This window comes from Dasypus novemcinctus, chromosome 4 (genome assembly GCF_030445035.2).
Source record: "Dasypus novemcinctus isolate mDasNov1 chromosome 4, mDasNov1.1.hap2, whole genome shotgun sequence".
In the NCBI taxonomy this organism is placed as follows: Eukaryota; Metazoa; Chordata; class Mammalia; order Cingulata; family Dasypodidae; genus Dasypus; species Dasypus novemcinctus.
Window position 1 is genome coordinate 9,258,499 of NC_080676.1, and position 17,220 is coordinate 9,275,718.

The following is a 17,220-nucleotide window of genomic DNA, read 5'->3' on the forward strand; positions in this document are numbered from 1 at the left end:
TCATGAGGTCTGAGAACTACTTTCAAATGCTTTAACCAAAAAAAAAAGTGGTAGAAATGATGACACAGGAATGGCAGGAAATAGGTAGTTGTTGACTTTGGACGATGGGTCATATGGGTTCAGTATAACATTCTTTCTACTTCTGAAAATTTCCGTAACAAAAAGTTAAAGATAAACATGTGATTGTCTCCATAGATACAGAAAAAGCTCCTCTGATCAAATTCAACATCTTTTCCTAATAGTTATTCTTAGCAAACTAGGAATAGAAGGGAATTAATTTAACCTAATAAATGTACCAAGCAAAAACCTTCAGTAAACATAATTAATAATAAAAGAGAAGCATTTTTAAATAAAAAGCAGGACTAGGATGTTTCCACTATCATCATTTCTCGGTCCCACTGAATCAGAGGACCTCGTCAGTAAAGTAATTCAAGAAAAATGATAAAAGATTCAAGGACTGGAAATTTAAAAATCAAAGGTCATTTTTCTCAGATGAAATGATTGCCTATACAGAAAACCCAAAGTGACCAAGAAATAGATTATTAGAATCACTAAAAGAGTAAGGGAATGATGAAAATAACAGGCGGAAAAGTCTTTACCCTTAGTGGGGAGAGAAACAATACACTTGGGGTGGGATGCAGATGACTCCAAAAGCATTGCCGGTTTTCTATTTCTTAAGGTAGATGGTGGAGAGACAGCTGTTCATTAGTCCATAAACTTTATGGGATGGCCCCCCAAAGACACTGATATCGATGCCCCAATTCCCAGACCTGTGAATGTTAACTTACATGACAAGAGAGGCTTTGCCAATACAATTAAGGACCTTGAGATGGGGAGATTATCCTGGTTGATCCCAGCAGACCCCAAATGTAATCACAAATATTCTTACAAGAGAAGGAAGCAGGGATGTGGCTACAGAAGAAAGCAATGTGATGACAGAAGCAAGATGCTATGCCCCTAGTACCAGAGAAAGACAAGGAAAAGTGTTCGCCCCTTTAAGTTCTCAGATGGAGCCAACCCTGCTAACACATTGACTTTAACCCGGTGAAACCGAGTTCAGGCTTCTGAACTGTAAGAGAACAAATTTGTGTTGTTTTCAGCCAGTGCTTGCGCTAATTTGTTAAAGCAGCCATAGGAAACTAATAAACCTGTTTGTGATATTCAAAGTCGTATATATGTATATGATTTTGTTTGTATGAAACACTGCATAGCAAAATTAAAATCAGGCAAAAAATAATGGATCTCCATTTCTAGAATTTCTTCTTTTTTTTTTTTAAGATTTATTTATTTCTCTCCTCCCACCCCCCCATCCCCCCGTCCCAGTTGTCTGTTCTCTGTGTCCATTTGCTGCATGTTCTTTTTGTCCACTTCTGTTGTTGTCAGCGGCACGGGAATCTGTGTTTCTCTTTGCTGCTGCTGTTGTTGTTGCGTCATCTTGCTGTGTCAATTCTCCGTGTGTGTGGCGCCATTCCTAGGCAGGCTGCACTTTCTTTCGCACTGGGCGGCTCTCCTTACGGGGCGCACTCCTTGCGCGTGGGGTTCCCCTACGCGGGGGACACCCCTGCATGGCAGGGCACTCCTTGCGCGCATCAGCGCTGCGCATGGGCCAGCTCCACACGGGTCAAGGAGGCCCGGGGCTTGAACATTAGACCTCCCATCTGGTAGGTGGACACCCTAACCACTGGGCCAAGTCCGCTTCCCCATTTCTAGAATTTCTAAAGCATAAATTGTATGGACCTCTCTGTTGGTAATGATGTAGAGGTAAATTCTTGCTTTGATCGAGTAAATTACAAGTAGCTCTTGGAATATCAGTCACTGTTTTCAAAAAATCCTCTGTCATTAAATCATCATATTGTTGCCACGTGGCAATGTGGACTTGGGGCTGCCAAATATTCACACATTTACAAGAAAAGTGGAAATAAAAAATTTTTAAAAATTCAATGTATGCACCTTATTTAAAAGTCTTGAAACACTGTATGTTCAGCACTGGGAAGGCCAGACCAAAGCCATCCATCTGTGCACTAGCAGGAGCCCTGTCTTGGAGGTAGAAGGGGCGTGGCTCCTCCGCGGCATCCCAGAACTCCCACCCTCCTCACATCTCGCCAGCTTCATTTTACATTCCCGGCCTGGCTCCATAGGTGGCTGAGTTTGTTAACCCCTCTTCCCCAATCGCTGATGTTCTAGGAAACTACCTGTAGTTCCCCAAACTCACCACCAGAGGGCAGGCAGGGATGGAAAATTAATAAAAGGACAAAACCATACTTCTACCACGACTGGTAGATGTGAGAAAGGAATTCAGAGATGAAGCGTAAACCCCTGTACGGTTTGTGAGAAGTTAGACGTGTTCTGCACAGGTCAGCCGGGAGGGTGGGCAGCTTCACGTCTTGCTACGGTGTGAGGTGGGACGTCAGTAGAGGGTCAGGGCAGAGCCTGGCCCTGCGCAGGGGTGTGGCTCAGAACGCCGAGAAGCTCGGCTCCTTCCAGAAATTCTCACAAGTGAGGGCTTCGGCACGCCCCGCGCAGGCCCGCTTTACTGCTGAACACATCTCGGGAAGAGCCCCTGTCCGGGGGTGGCTTCCTGGCACGGGCGATGAGCCTCTGGGGTGACTACACCCGGGGCTGCTGGGGGAGGCCAGCCTGTGCCACGGGCAGGGCGCGGTCACACAGCTGTGGAGTGCTGGTAAAAAGGGGGGAAGGGGGGAACCCTCATTTATACCATTTTCCGTTTTCTACGAGCCCCACGCCAACTTCAAGCTGCCAACACGGCGCCACTAGGCAGTTAGGCAGGGACCAAACAACGAGCTCTCGCCAGCCAGGGCCGGCCAGCTCCAGCACGTCGCCCAGTCCCCACCACACTTCACGTCCGTCTCCAAGTTAAAGTGTTACTGCAGAAACAGGCCCGCCCCTAATATTTGCAGAGTTCAGGATAGGAGTACAATTTGGATATGTCTAAATACTTGTTGTAAATCAAACTGTTCATTGAAATACGTTCTGCCCTGCTACCTTGACAAGCATACCTTTGTAACAAGCTAGAACAGCAGGTTTAAACTTAGAATTCTACCCCTGAACATAGCAACCCCGAGGAGGCCGTTCCTGGCCCCCTACCCTGGGCCCCACCACCTCCTCTCCCCACGCCTGCGCTCTCCCACCTCCAGAGGGGCCACAGGCACAAGCCCATTCAAGCAGCTGCCCCTCGGCCATCCCGAGGCCCAGCGGTGGGCACAGTGGCAGCTTGTGCCCACAGGAGAAAAGAGTCAGGAAAGACGCCACATCGGCCTGGAAGTGGACTCAGGCAGGAAAATCCAGGGTCCCGGGCCTGAAGCAGAGGGGTGGGAGGGATGAGGAACAGGCTGCCCTACAGATTCTTCACCCCTGAAGGAAACCAAAGCCATCCCTGGAAAGGACAGGACTCCAGACGGGGCCTTACTTTCCTGCATCTGAGAGCGGCTGCTGTGCAGAACTGGGTCTTTGGGATGCTCTTCAGTGTTAAGCATTCCCACCCAGACACTGTCCCTCAAAGTCCAACCACTCAAGCAGCACTAAGTCTCTACCGCCCACTGGCCGGGAGCTGCACGGTGAAGGAATGCAAAGGCCCTTCTGCCCCAAGACTTCCAAAAATGCAGTTCATTACATTTAGGTCTTCATCTATTCTTGCGAGCAGGCGTCGGTGAACCAGGAGCTGCAGGCCAAACCCTGCCCTCCGCCTGTTTTTTAATTTTTAAAAAATGTATTGAAGTTTATTACTCATACGTAAACCTCCGCCCGTCTTCGATGGCCTGTGAACCTAAAACGCTTTTCACATTTTGATAATGGTTGACAAGATCATCCAAAGAAGAATACAATTCCACAACGTGTAAAAAGTATATGCCATTGGAATCTGAGGGTCCATCAATAAAGTTTTATTGGCACACGGCCCCGCGCTGACGGGCTGTCTACGGCCGCTGCCGCACAGCAACGGCACCGCTCAATGGCTGTGAGAGACCAGAAGGCCCACGAAGCCTCAATTACCTACTCTCCCGCCCTTTAAAGAAAACAGTTACCAACCCCTGCTTCAGAGTTAAGTTTCTTCCCTACGTTTTTCCAGAGGAGGTGGGTGGGAATGAAGGGCAGGAAGGGGGCGGGGAGAGGGGAGCCGGAAGCCCTGACTGCGCAGCCGCAGAGCTTTGCTGCCGGGAGAGGACACGTTAGGACCGGAAGAGGAGGACGTGGCGTAGGTAATGAAGGTGTTCTGGAATTAGCTAGTGGTGTTAGTTATGCAACCTTGTAATATACTAAAATACACTGAACTGTACAGTTTAAAATGGTGAATTTTATGGTATGTGAATTATATCTCAATTATACATACAGTCTCTTTTATCTTCTGCTTGTCCCCATCCTTGCTGCCACTACTGTCATTCAGGTCATAATCACCTTTCATTCACCTGCAAGAGCCTCCTAACTTGTCTTCCTGCCTCCATTCTTCCCACTATAACCTGTTCTTCACACAGCAGCCAACAAATCATGTGTGTGTGTAAATTTTAACATGTATTACTTTATTATCTGCCTAACTTCTTATTTTGTAATAATGTCAGACTTACAAAAATATGTTTACATGTAACCCAGAACAAGATTTCAAGCTCAGATAATTATAAACCATACAAAAAGTCATTTTTGTACCCTTCACCCAGCTTCTCCAAATGTTAACATCTTATATAATGATAGAATAATCCACAGTAAGAAATGGATACAATCCTAGTTACTAATCTATAGATCTTATTCACATTTCACCAGTTGTCCCATTAATGTCCATTTCTGCTCTAGAACCCAATTCAGGAACCCATATGTAGCATTTAGTTGTCCTGTCTCCTTAGTTTTCTCCAATCTGGGATAGTTCTTCAGTCTTTCATTTTCTTTTATAAACTTGACACTTCTGAAGACTACTTTAGAAGTTATCTAGTAGAATGTCTCTCCACTTAGATTTGTCTGATAATTACTCATAATTAAATTTAGGTGGTGCATTTGAGCAAGAATATCACAGGAGTGATGTTGTGTCCTCAGTGTGCCTTAGCAGGAGGCACATGGTGTTGATATTCCCATTACTAGTGGTATTAACTTTGACCACTTGATTAAGGTGCTATCTCCAGGTTTTCCTTCTGTAAACTTATGAGTTTTCCCTTTGTAATTAATAAATATCAAGTAGGGAGAGATTTTGAGACCATGCATATGCAAGTACCCTCTTTCTCATCATAATTTTGTTTATTAATTTTTGTGTCTGTTTTAGTTTCCCAGATACTAAAACAAATACCATACAATAGGCTGGCTTAGACAATGGGAATTTACTGGCTCACAGTTTTGAGGCTAGGAGAAGTCCAAAGTCAAGTTTTGCTTTCTCTCTGAAGACTGGTATTCAGGGGCTGACTGCTGGGGCTCCTTAATCCTTGGCTTTTCTGTCCCGTGTCAATGCACATGGCAGCACCCTCTCTCTCTTCCAGGGCACATTGACTTCCAGCTTCTGGCTGCTCCCCATGGCTTCATCTTCTGTGTCCTTCCAGTGATAGGATTAAGACCCATGTGATTCAGCTGGGCCACACCAACCTATTTTCAATGGGTTCACACCCACAAGAACAGATTAAGATTAAGGGTATGTCTTTCTGGGGTACATAACTGCAAGCCACCCCATTATCCACTGGTGAGTCTTGCCTGCAACAATTACTGTGGTGTTTACCAAATGATGATTTGTCTATGCCCACCATTTTTTCTATGTAATCTCCTGTAAGGAAGAGCTGCCCATTATCCCTTATTTATTTATCATTTACATTGGTATATACTCATGGATATGTCTTTTATTCAATGAGTTATACACATTACTATCATTTTTTATTATGTTGCACAAATGGTCCCAGATCTGAACTTCGGGAGCTCTTCCTCTGCTCTTTTTTTTTTTGTCTTTATTTATTTTTTTAATATTACATTCAAAAATATTAAAATAACTCCCACCCCCCACGTAACCCCCATCCCTCCTCACCCCACTCCTCCCCCCATAACAACAACCTCCTCCATCATCATGAGACATTCATTGCATTTGGTGAATACAATACATCTCTGAGCACCGCTGCACCTCATGGTCAGTGGTCCACCCCATAGCCCACACTCTCCCACAGTCCACCCAGTGGGCCATGGGAGGACATACAATGTCCAGTAAGTGTCCCTGCAGCACCACCCAGGACAACTCCAAGTCCCAAAAACGCCCCCACATCTCATCTCTTCCTCCCACTCCTGTGCTCTTTTGATCCATACTCATCATTTACTGAGTACATTCCTGATATTGAATGATATTTCAGGCTCATTTTATACTTCCCCTGGCCCAGGCCTGCAACCTGATCTTTTTAAAAGAGAATGCTGGTCAGGTCACCCACCACTTGATACACCTCAATGACTTCCCATGAGATGAAATCCTTTCTGTGGCCTTCAAGGCCCTCCCACCCTTAGTCATTGCTGCATTCACCCATGCTCCCATGCACTCCAGCCCATTTCTACACCTCCTAGGACATGCCCGTTTATTTTTCACTTCAGGGCTTTTGCATGGCTGGCATTTTGTTATCCCTCAGCTTTCACCTCCCATCACCTCCATAGAAAGACTCTCAGCTCACAGCCCATTCCTCTTAGTGCCAGAAGATGCAAAACAGTTTACCTGCTATAAATATAAATATAAACAGTATAAATGTAAATACAAATATAAATATAGTCAACATTCTTTATTTTTTACATTTTCAAATAAGGATTACATGAAAATGAATGCAGCAGTTAATACAGACTGGCAAGGAAAAGTTGAATTAGGCACTGAAATATGACAAATAGCATTGCCAGTGGTGATATGATTTCCAACACATTGAACAAGCCTGGTTAAAATGCCAAACCAAACAAACTACTTCAATTTACACAATAGTTACACCCTTGGAAAAGTCAAGTGTTTATTAAAATCAGGCAAAAAAAATACTTTGGTGTTTACACGTAAAACAGAATTAAGTTTCAGGCTCAGGTCATTATAAGCCAGTTTTCGGCCTGCCTGAATGTCAGGCAGGGCATTTCCAGTCATGTGCAGTGCACGACAAGCCTTCCCTGAGCCAGACTGTCCTGGGCCTAGCAGAGCCTCGCCCACTGAATGCCCACAGCATCCCCAGCCACGGTAGCAATCACATAGGTCCCCGCAAATTTCTAAAACATGCCCCAGTGTTTTGTTTTGTTTTTTTTTAAGATTTATTTATTTATTTCTCTCCCCCCAACCCCCCCCCCCACCCTGGTTGTCTGTTCTCTGTGTCTATTTGCTGCGTCTTGTTTCTTTGTCACTTCTGTTGTTGTCAGTGGCATGGGAATGTGTTTGTTTTTGTTGCGTCATCTTGTGTCAGCTCTCCATGTGTGCGGCACCATTCCTGGGCGGGCTGCACTTTCTTTCACGCTGGGTGGCTCTCCTTAAGGCACGCACTCCTTGCACGTGGGGCTCCCCTATGCGGGGGACACCCCTGCGTGGCGCGGCACTCCTTGCGCGCATCAGAACTGCGCATGGGCCAGCTGCACATGGGTCAGGGAAGCCTGGGGTTTGAACCGCGGACCTCCCATGTGGTAGACGGACGCCCTAACGACTGGGCCAAGTCCACTGCCCTGCCCCAGTGTTTTTTGAGAAAGCTGTGAAGCACTGAGGCCCACAGACAAAGTAAGAGAAAGACCACAGGTGGGCCTTTTCGTATGACCACCCACCCCACCAGCAGCGACTCTTACGAAACTAGAATCAGGCTATAACTGCTGGGAAGACATTCTCAGGGACCAGAGCACCCGTGCCTGAGGCTCTGATCCCAACAGGGAGTCACCTTCCTCACCTGCCCCCCGCCCTGCACCTCCTCCTGTGGACCACTAAGGTATCATTCCGTGTCAGCATTATCCAGGCAGGGCACAGGGCCATCTCCCTGTCAGCCTGCAGACACCAGGAGAGCTTGGTTCCATCCACCCCTGCATCTCCAGTGTCCAGCCTGGAACCCAGGGGATGCTCAGCCAGTGTTCATGGAAGAAATAAAAGTGTGTGTGATTTAACCTGGGAAGAGGAGGGGGAACAGAGCGGGCCTGGGGCAGCTCTTCCCCCAAATCTGCTCCTGAAGGCCCTGCCTGCCAGCCTGTAGGCCCTGAATCTTCACCACGCGCCAGTCCCTCGGCCAGGCGTGGGACGCAGAGGCGATCCAGACCAATGCCTGCCCTTGAGGAGCAAACAGATCCCCAGCCCCTGGTCGCACCTGTGGCAGTAAAGGGGTGCCTGGGGCGCCGGGGGAGCAGGGCGAGGGGCAGCTGCCTCTGCCTGGGGCTTTGGGGGTGAGGACCAGGTCAACTGGCTATGAGGAAGAGTCAGCTGGGGTTGCTCCAAGCAGGAGCCATGTATGTCAAGAACATGACCCTCCAGGGAGGCAGGAACGAGCCCAGGAGACAGATGGGGGCAAATGTTGGAGCGTAACATTTTATAAGAGCCCAAGCAGGCTGTCAAACAGTCCTACGCCAAGCATCAAGAATTGGCCACGTTCTTACAGAACACAGGAAAGCCCTCTTGGCTTCATGAAGATGCCTCCACTTGGGAAGGTCTTTTTCTTGGGGATATGATTCTCCCAGACTAACACCTATTTTAAAAAAGCTTGATGGGGGGAGGGAGGGGTAACATACGAACACAGGAGAGTGTCAGGTGTTGGTTGAGAGTAAAATGCTGAGAAAATCGTATCAAAATATAATTAAGAGAGTTACCTGTTTAGGATGCTCGGAAGGGATGGTCTGATGCGGGACGGGCTCCTGGGGAATGTCTGAATGCTCATTTTGCCAGAGTGGGCGATACCATTGGGTAGAGACCCAAGTAGTGAGAGTGGGGGTGGACCCACATCCTGGGGAGGACTAATGCCATCAAATAGAGGGAACTGTACCTCTCGAGAGAAAGGGTGGCTCCCAGGGCATTGGGGCAGCTGAGCAAGTTAGGACCTGAACACTGTTGCAAGTATCTCTGGACGTGGCTCCTCGGGAAACGGAGGTTGGCTGTCACTGTGAGCACCACGGGGATGGGAAAACGGATGTTAAATGTGTGGAACCAAGGTAAATGTGGGGTAAGAGAGGATTTACGTGAGAGTACAGAAGGATGGATATAAAATATGTAATATTACATCATAAACATATAGGGGATGACAGAATGATAATGTAAACCATAATGTAAAACATAGGATAACTAAAAATGTTAGAAAACTGCGTGTCCTAAAGTATGCACCACAATGTAAGCACAGATGTCACCTGGTTTGAAAGCTATTGTCTCAGACTCTGTACATCACTTTAAGTAAATATGTTGTGAATAGGTTGTAAGAGTATCACTGTGGAAGGGAAAAGGTTTTGTGGTGGATGTGTGGGAGTGCTGTATATTGTATACATGAATTGCTGTAGTCTAGGGCTCTTGTGAAGAGAAGTTCAATAATTAGGGAAAAAAAAAAGGAAAAGAAAAAGATAGGATGTAGAATTTTTCCAAGTCAACACGTATTCTATATCTAACCTTTAAACCCATCGCTATATCCCATTTTGCTAGTAAGAGATCCTGACATTATATTGGGGCTTCAATATTCAGGAAATTCTGGATCCCAGAGAGGTCCAATAATGGCAGCGGAGGAATACTGGTATAGGATACTATTGACAGGGGATATATGGCTGACAGGGAGCTATACAGGGCATATGTCCAGGGTGCATGGTAATGTTTGGATATACTCATAGTGGCAACAATTAAAAACTACAGCTGGGGGGGTACTGGGTCCCTGGCCGGGGGTGCTGTGCCATGGTCCCTATGGGAGCAGCGGCAGTCCCCCAAGTGCAGCGGCAAGGACCGAGAAGGAATGAGGGTCCAACAGTGAGCCCCTGATACTAATGACTATGCTTGTGAGCCTATATGCCTGAAATAAGAACAAGGCCTAGAGCAGCACTGTGCCTGGGAATTTCCTCCTGACAACCTTCATGTTACTCAAATGTGGCCAGTCTCGAAGACTAACTCAGCATCTAAATGCAATGCCTTCCCCCCAGCGTGGGACATGACACCCGGGGATGAGCCTCCCTGGCACTGAGGGATCACTATCAACTAACAACTGATAATGCAACTGGAAAATGACCTTGAATTGAAGGTTCGATGCGGATCAGTAGAATATTCCTGTCTACATAGAATAATATGCTTCTATTTAAAATATTTAAAATGCTGTTTGACCTAATGTAAGGGGGAAATAGAAAGGAGAAATGAGTTTATATGGCTATGAGTCTCTAAAAAAAAGAGTCTGGAGGCTGTCAGAAGGATTGTCCTTATTCACAACTGAGCAGAGTCTAAGAGACAGATAAAGTAGATACAATCCCCAGGTATTGGTTCCTTTGAGGGCTAAAGGGACCCATGGGTTCTATGGTCATGGCAGATAGGGTTCACTGCCATGTCAGATGGCCCTTCTTTGGAGCTGGTGTTTCTGCGTGATGAAACTGGTCCCAGAGGGGATCCCTTTTCATAAGACTATCATGCTACTTTACTGGAATTGTAGTTGGTATTGGGGTTTAAGATATATTTAGGGGATTGAATCTTTTTGCTGACAATATGATAGCCAGGCCCTGAGCCTCAACAGACTCCAGCTCCTACAATCTGATTTATTGGACTCACCTCACTCAGCTAAGATGGAGTTGAAGAAGGACAACCCCCACACCATGGATCTTAGAGTGCCTACAACTGAAAGCAGGAGGATTGCATCCGGTAACCATGTGGAATCTGAGCCTCCTTTTGACATAGAGGTGCAACGGACACAACCAATCCAAAGTCCACAGAGAAAAGGTGGCATTGGAGTGGGAAAAGTGGACATGGTGGCTGATGGGTATGGGGAATGACAGGAGGAGATGAAATGTGGAGGCGCCTTTGGGACTTGGAGTTACCCTGGATGGTGCTTCAGGGGCAATCACCGGACATTGTAAATCCTCCCAGGGCCCACTGGATGGAATGGGGGAAGGTGTGGGCCATGATGTGGACCAATGACCATGAGGTGCAGAGATACCCAGAGATGTACTTACCAAATGCAATGAATGTGTCATGATGATGGAAGTGAGTGTTGCTGGGGGGGGGAGTGGTGGGGTGGGGGTGGTGGGGTTGAATGGGACCTCATATTTTTTTAATGTAATATTTTTACAAAATCAATTTTTTAAAAATTAAAAAATAAATTAAAAAATAAAAAAAGCTTGAGCTGATTCACTCACCCAACCACATTCTCTCCCTGGGCCCACCTTTCTGGGGAAAGCTGAGGTTACAGAACACCTCCTTTGAGTCAGGCACGCTTCTAGATGCTCCACACATGGTTCTTCATGTTGTCTTCCCAGCACAACCTGACAGGCATTGCTACCCTTATTTACAGAAGAGGAACCAGAGGCTCAGAGAGGCCACGTGACATGCCTAAGTTCACAACGCTCATAAATAGATAACCAGCCTCCCCCACCTCCAGGTCTGGCTGACCTCAAATCCCATGCCCTTCCTGCTTGCCCTACTTCCCCATGCCTGGGTGGGTGAAGGTGCCATCTGTGTGGCTGACAGCAGGGACAGGACTTAAGAGGAGCTTCCTTGACTAGAAAAAGGAATGTGCCTGGTCAATAATCTCAGGCACTGTCAGAGGGCTGGCTCAGCTGACTGTTGGTAAAGCACAGACATCCCCACCTCTGGGAGGCTTGTGAACATTAAATGAGGGGATACCTGTTGTATTAACCAAAGGGATGCTGATACAAAATACCAGAAATTGGTTGGTGTTTATAAAGGGTATTTATTTGGGGTAGGAGCTTACAGATCCCAGGCCATAAAGCATAGGTTTCTTCCCTCACCAAAGTCTATTTTCATGTGTTGGAGCAAGATGGCTGCCGACGTCTGCGAGGGTCCAGCCTTCCTCTTCCTCTTAAGGCTCCGTGGCCCCAGCTCCTTCCAATACCAGCTGGAGGCTGGGATAAGTCTAGTCTCTCTCCCAGGGCACATTTCTCTCTGGTCTCAGCTGCTCTGTTTCCTCCATAAGGTCAGCTGTAGACTCTGAGGCTCTCTAGGCTTTGCCTCTCTCCACCAGGTCAGCTGTAGACTAGCAGGCGAACGGCTCTGTCTCTTTCCCTGGGGATCCAGCTTAAGTCTTCAGTATCAAACTCCAACCTCAAAACTCCAACATCAGAAACCCTCCACTCTGTCCTTTGCCATGCCTTTTATCTCCCCACCCCTTGATGACATGACCCAATTAAAGCCCTAATGACATGACCCAATTAAAGCCCTAACCATGACTCAATCAGGTACACATCAGATTGCAAACATAATCCAACATCTATTTTTGGAATACGTAACCATATCAAACTGCTCCACCTGTCATGCACTAGACGCCCAGCACCCTTGTGCTCCCTGCTCCTCTCTCCTCATCTGGCTGTGCCACTGCTCTCCCTGGCCACTGTGTTTCCCAGCCTATGCTCACATTGGTCCCTCTGTGCAGCAGTAGGGTCCCAGCAGGAGAGAAGCGGCACTCTCAAGCCTTTTAACTGAAAAGACTCCAATGAAGGCACCAGTGGGCGAGAAAAAGGCAACTAGCAAGGAGTGGCGAGGTACCCAGCGGCTAGCAGCAGATCTGGAGGGGGAAAAGGAAGCATATTCATTTCCTAGGTCTGTCCTAACGGATGACTACAAACATGATAGCTTACAACAGAAATGTACTCTCTCACAGTACTGGGGGCCAGGTGTCTAAAATAAAGGTGTCAGCAGGGCTGCACCCTTTCTGGTGGCTCTAGAGGAGCCTCTCCTTTGGCCGCTTCCAGCTGCTGGTCGCTGCAGGTGCTGCTGTGGCTTGCGGCTGCCCCACTTCAGCCTCTGCCTGCGCCTTCCACGCTCTTCCCCGCTTCTCCCTGTGCCTCTCATGGAAGGACACTTGCCATTGGAGTCCCCCTCCAGGATGACCTCATCTCACCTTAGCCTTATGACATCTGCAATTCCGTTTTACCAAATACGGTCCCCTTCACAGGTTCCAGGGATTAGGACGTGGACATGTCTTGGGGGGGTGCAGCTCAACACCCGGCGGGAGGGAGCAGTGTCACTGGAGCCTGCTGGCCTGTGGAGGGAGCGTGGCTGTATGGCAGTGGTTCTCAAGCTTTAGAGATGACAAAAATCACCTAGAGCACTTGTTAAAGTGCACATTCCCAGACCACGGGTAGTTTTGGAGCGGGCCCCCAACACCCGCGTGTCTAACAAGCAACTAGATGACTGGTGCACGGGCCGCACTTTGAGCACCGCTGCCCTGGAGGAACAGACCACAGCAGAGGAAGGAGAAGGGAGGTGGTCAACGCCCCAACCTCTCGCTTCTCCCACCCTCCAGGCCCCCGCTAGTGCTTCCTATTGGCCGAACCCATCCCAACGCAAAAGGGCAAGAGAGCCTGGGTGGTAGAGGCTACAGAGGTCAGGCTCCTGAGACACGGCGCAGCGCAGAGAAGGCATCTGTGAGGTGGAGGACGGAGAACAACCAGAAACTCCACAGCCCTTCCCTCGCCCCGCCACGTCCACCAGTCCAGGGAGCGGCGGACCCTGTTGGCATTCAGATAGTGCTTTCTGCCTTCCAGCTCCTCTGAATTTATTCTAGAGTCCTACAATACATTACGTTTTGCTCAGAGGCTTAAAGAAATTTATGATTCTCTCAACTCGATTAAATAAGCGATCCTATTTTGATGCCCTTCAGTAATTTTATACATTTAATATGTTACAGAGATTCATGTCTGGAATAATGCTATCCATTCTTCACCCCTTTCATGGACAGCCTTTCCGCAGCTATTTCCTGACAAATATGTGGAATTTTGTTTTTAGCAGTTAAAATTTTCAGTGCTTGTTTTCCTGTACCTAAACAAACAATAAAATAGGTTTTTTTTTCAAAGAGAGAAAGAGTTTATTGGTTGCACAAGCAATAGGGCACAGTGGCCTTCTGGCTCAAAACTGCTTCTCTGATCTGCAGAAATTCTAATTTTTTTAACATCAGGGTGCTAAGGAATAATTGGGATAGAACTGGACACAGGTTCTTCATTCATAAACATTAAGGCACTGAACAGGATGGACAGAGGTGGGCCCCAAACCAGGGAGTCACAGAGCTCCAACCATTATCAGAGCTCAAGCTTCTGGGATTGGGGTACAGAGCGAAGGTCAGTTACAAGGTTTTTCATACGGATGTTAAGCAGAGGAGGGTGGAGTGGCTACATCCCAATAGTAAGTCTACACAGGGTGAGGTTAAGTCTAGAGTAACCGTAAACGGGTGCAAATACCCTAGGTAGCTTCAGTAATTTCAGATATTAGCCTTTGCCATTTTATAATCTAAAGGCATCTATATAATGATGTAGTAATAATAATTATGGGTTAAATCTTAACCTCAGTTACAACTCCTCTCTCTGTTTTGTAAAATTCCCTATCTTGAGGATAACTCGGATGTCAGATCGTTCTGACATCTTCGTTCTGGAAAGGGGTGTCGACATTATGGGGTAAAGGAATGCAGCCGCTTGTCCTCTTTGACCTCTGGGTTCCAGGGCTTATCTAGCATAGGAATAATTCAGAGACCTTCTGAAAAAATCAACTGAATACATAAATTGAGAATTATACTTTTAAAGAGCCATGTAACATGGGGGAAATAATCTTACAGCTTTTTTTGGATATAATCCCGCGTATTCTCTCGAGCGTTGCCTCCTGGGGCTTCTTCCACGCTGAAACTTGCGCAAGAGTAACCCCCAGAATGACCTCTCAACTCTGTTGAAATCTCTTAGCCATCCGAACTTTGTTCTGTTCTATTTCTTTTCCTCCTTTTGGTTTAATCCCACGTTGTCAGGGAGGCCCATCCCAGGCAGTTGTCAAGTGCTGCACTGCCAGGAAAAATCTCTGAAAGTCTCACGTTGCCAGGAAAAACTTTATCCCTGGAAGTCCAGGCCCATGTAGCAGGGAAGGGAGTGAGGGTTTGGCTTAGAGAAACAGGCCACATTTTGAGTTACACAGATTCTCTAGAGGTGACTCTTAGGAATTAATATAGTGAGGTTCAGCATCCTCATTACAGAAATAAGTTTCATGAGTGCAAGCCTCCAGCCCTCTTTTTCACAGGTTTACCTTGCAGAGTTACTACATTTACCCCAGGCCCATTGGGGACTTTGCAAATACCTTTCATCTTATGCCCAAAACACTTTGCAATACATCAGAGTATTACAACAATTCTGCACAGAATATCACAATCTCATTCACTACTTTAGGTTCCATGTTAGCTCCGCCATTTAAATGAGATGACAAGTCAAGTTAAATTAGATAGTACTCCACAGAAATTCAAAGAATTTTTTTACAAAATAAATGTCTTCTTTCTGGTTCCATAGTGCTTGAAGTTTTAGAATACTGATACTGGGAAGCAGACATGGCTCTATTGATAGAGCATCTGCCTACCATATGGAGGGTCCAGGGTTCAATCCCCAGGGCCTCCTGGCCCGTGTGGGAGCTGGCCCACGTGCAGAGCTGCTGCACTCCAGGAGTGCTGTGCCACACAGGGGCGCCCCCACATAGGGGAGACCCATGCACAAGGAGTGTGCCCCACAAGGAGAGCCACCCCATGTCAAAAAAAAGTGCAGCCGGCCCAGGAGTGGCACCGCACACGTGGAGAGCTGACGCAGCAAGATGATGCAACAAAAAAAGAGACACAACAGGCAAAACATAACTTATAGACTTCTTGCCTTGGGTTTCCTGTGGAGTCCCTTTTTGTTGAAGATGCGCTGGTCTGACTGCTTGCTTTTATTTTTTTTCCTTGGAGGTACCTGGGATTGAACATTGAACATAGGACCTTGTGTGTGGGAAGCAGACACTCAACCATTTGAGCTACATAGGCTCCCCCTGCATGCCCTTTTAGAGACGCATCAGAGCAAAACAGTGTAACCAGTAAGAGATTTTGGTTGTTTTCATAACAACATATTTCCCTAAGAGTAACTAAAACTATAACCAACAATATCATCATGCAGGCCAATATTAGCATAGAATAAACAGTGAGAACTTTAAGTCTTTCAGAATTTTATACAAGCCCCAAATACATAAGTAGATTACACATTTAATTTCTCCTTCATGTTTTCTCCTTTGGAAAGATACTGTTGACCACAAAGAAACTTCAGCAGTAACAAAAGTCAACCATTTTTTCTAGAAAATTTTATGAGAACCTAAGATTCCCAATGGAACCAAGATTATTTTCTTGCTACCACCACCTTAATGTAATTATACACTTATTGGAACATTAATATCCCCACCCTAAGAATATATTCCTTTCAACAATGAGGGTGTTTTTTTTTAAAAACTCCAGAGTGGTAAATGTAATATGGATCTTTGCAAGTATTAAGCAGTGAATACAGGATTTGATATCATGTTATAAATAATATTTCCCTTAGCAGCAATCATAAGTCTACACACACAATAGTCCTAGGAAATAAATGCTGTGATTATCCACAGTGTTTTATGACAAACTAGTTTTTAAAAAAAGACAAAAACAGAAGGTTAACACCTTCGTAAAAATCCTGATCAAAATAAAATGTGACAAAAATTTTAAAATGTCAAAATAACATCCCATTTAAACTCTTCTTCAGTTTACAAAATAGTATTATTATCATTATTTTTTTTTTTTTAGGAAGTACTGGGGATTGAATCCAGGATCTTGTTCATGGGAAGCAGGCACTCAGCCACTGAGCTACATCTGCTCCTCAAGGAGGGTTGATTTTTTGGAAGTACTGGGGATTGAGCCCAGGACCTGGTACATGGAAAACAGGTGCTCAATCACTTGAGCTACATTAGCTCCCAAAATAGTCTTTCTTGAGCTCACAATTTCTCTTCTTATATTCCTTGCTTCCAACCTTGAGGATTAAGTACATTATGTGTTTAGCTGTGAGCCTGAATCCGTACAGTTCTTCAAATCCTCTTCCCACGACTCCAGAGGCTATCACCGAGACTAGGACCATTTGTGTCATAGGACCTCCCAGAACTCAGGGTTGATGAGAAGAAAAATCTGGTTGGTCAGGGCTCTGAGCCAGAAGCTGGGAGAACTAAAGCATGGCAAAGTACGATGCAAGGGAAGTTATCTCCTTGGCAGCTTCTCCCCTGCTGCTTTGCAGAATTCCTCTGCCTCTTTGCTGAGTCACTGAGTACCTTGACCCTCACCAAACGCCCTC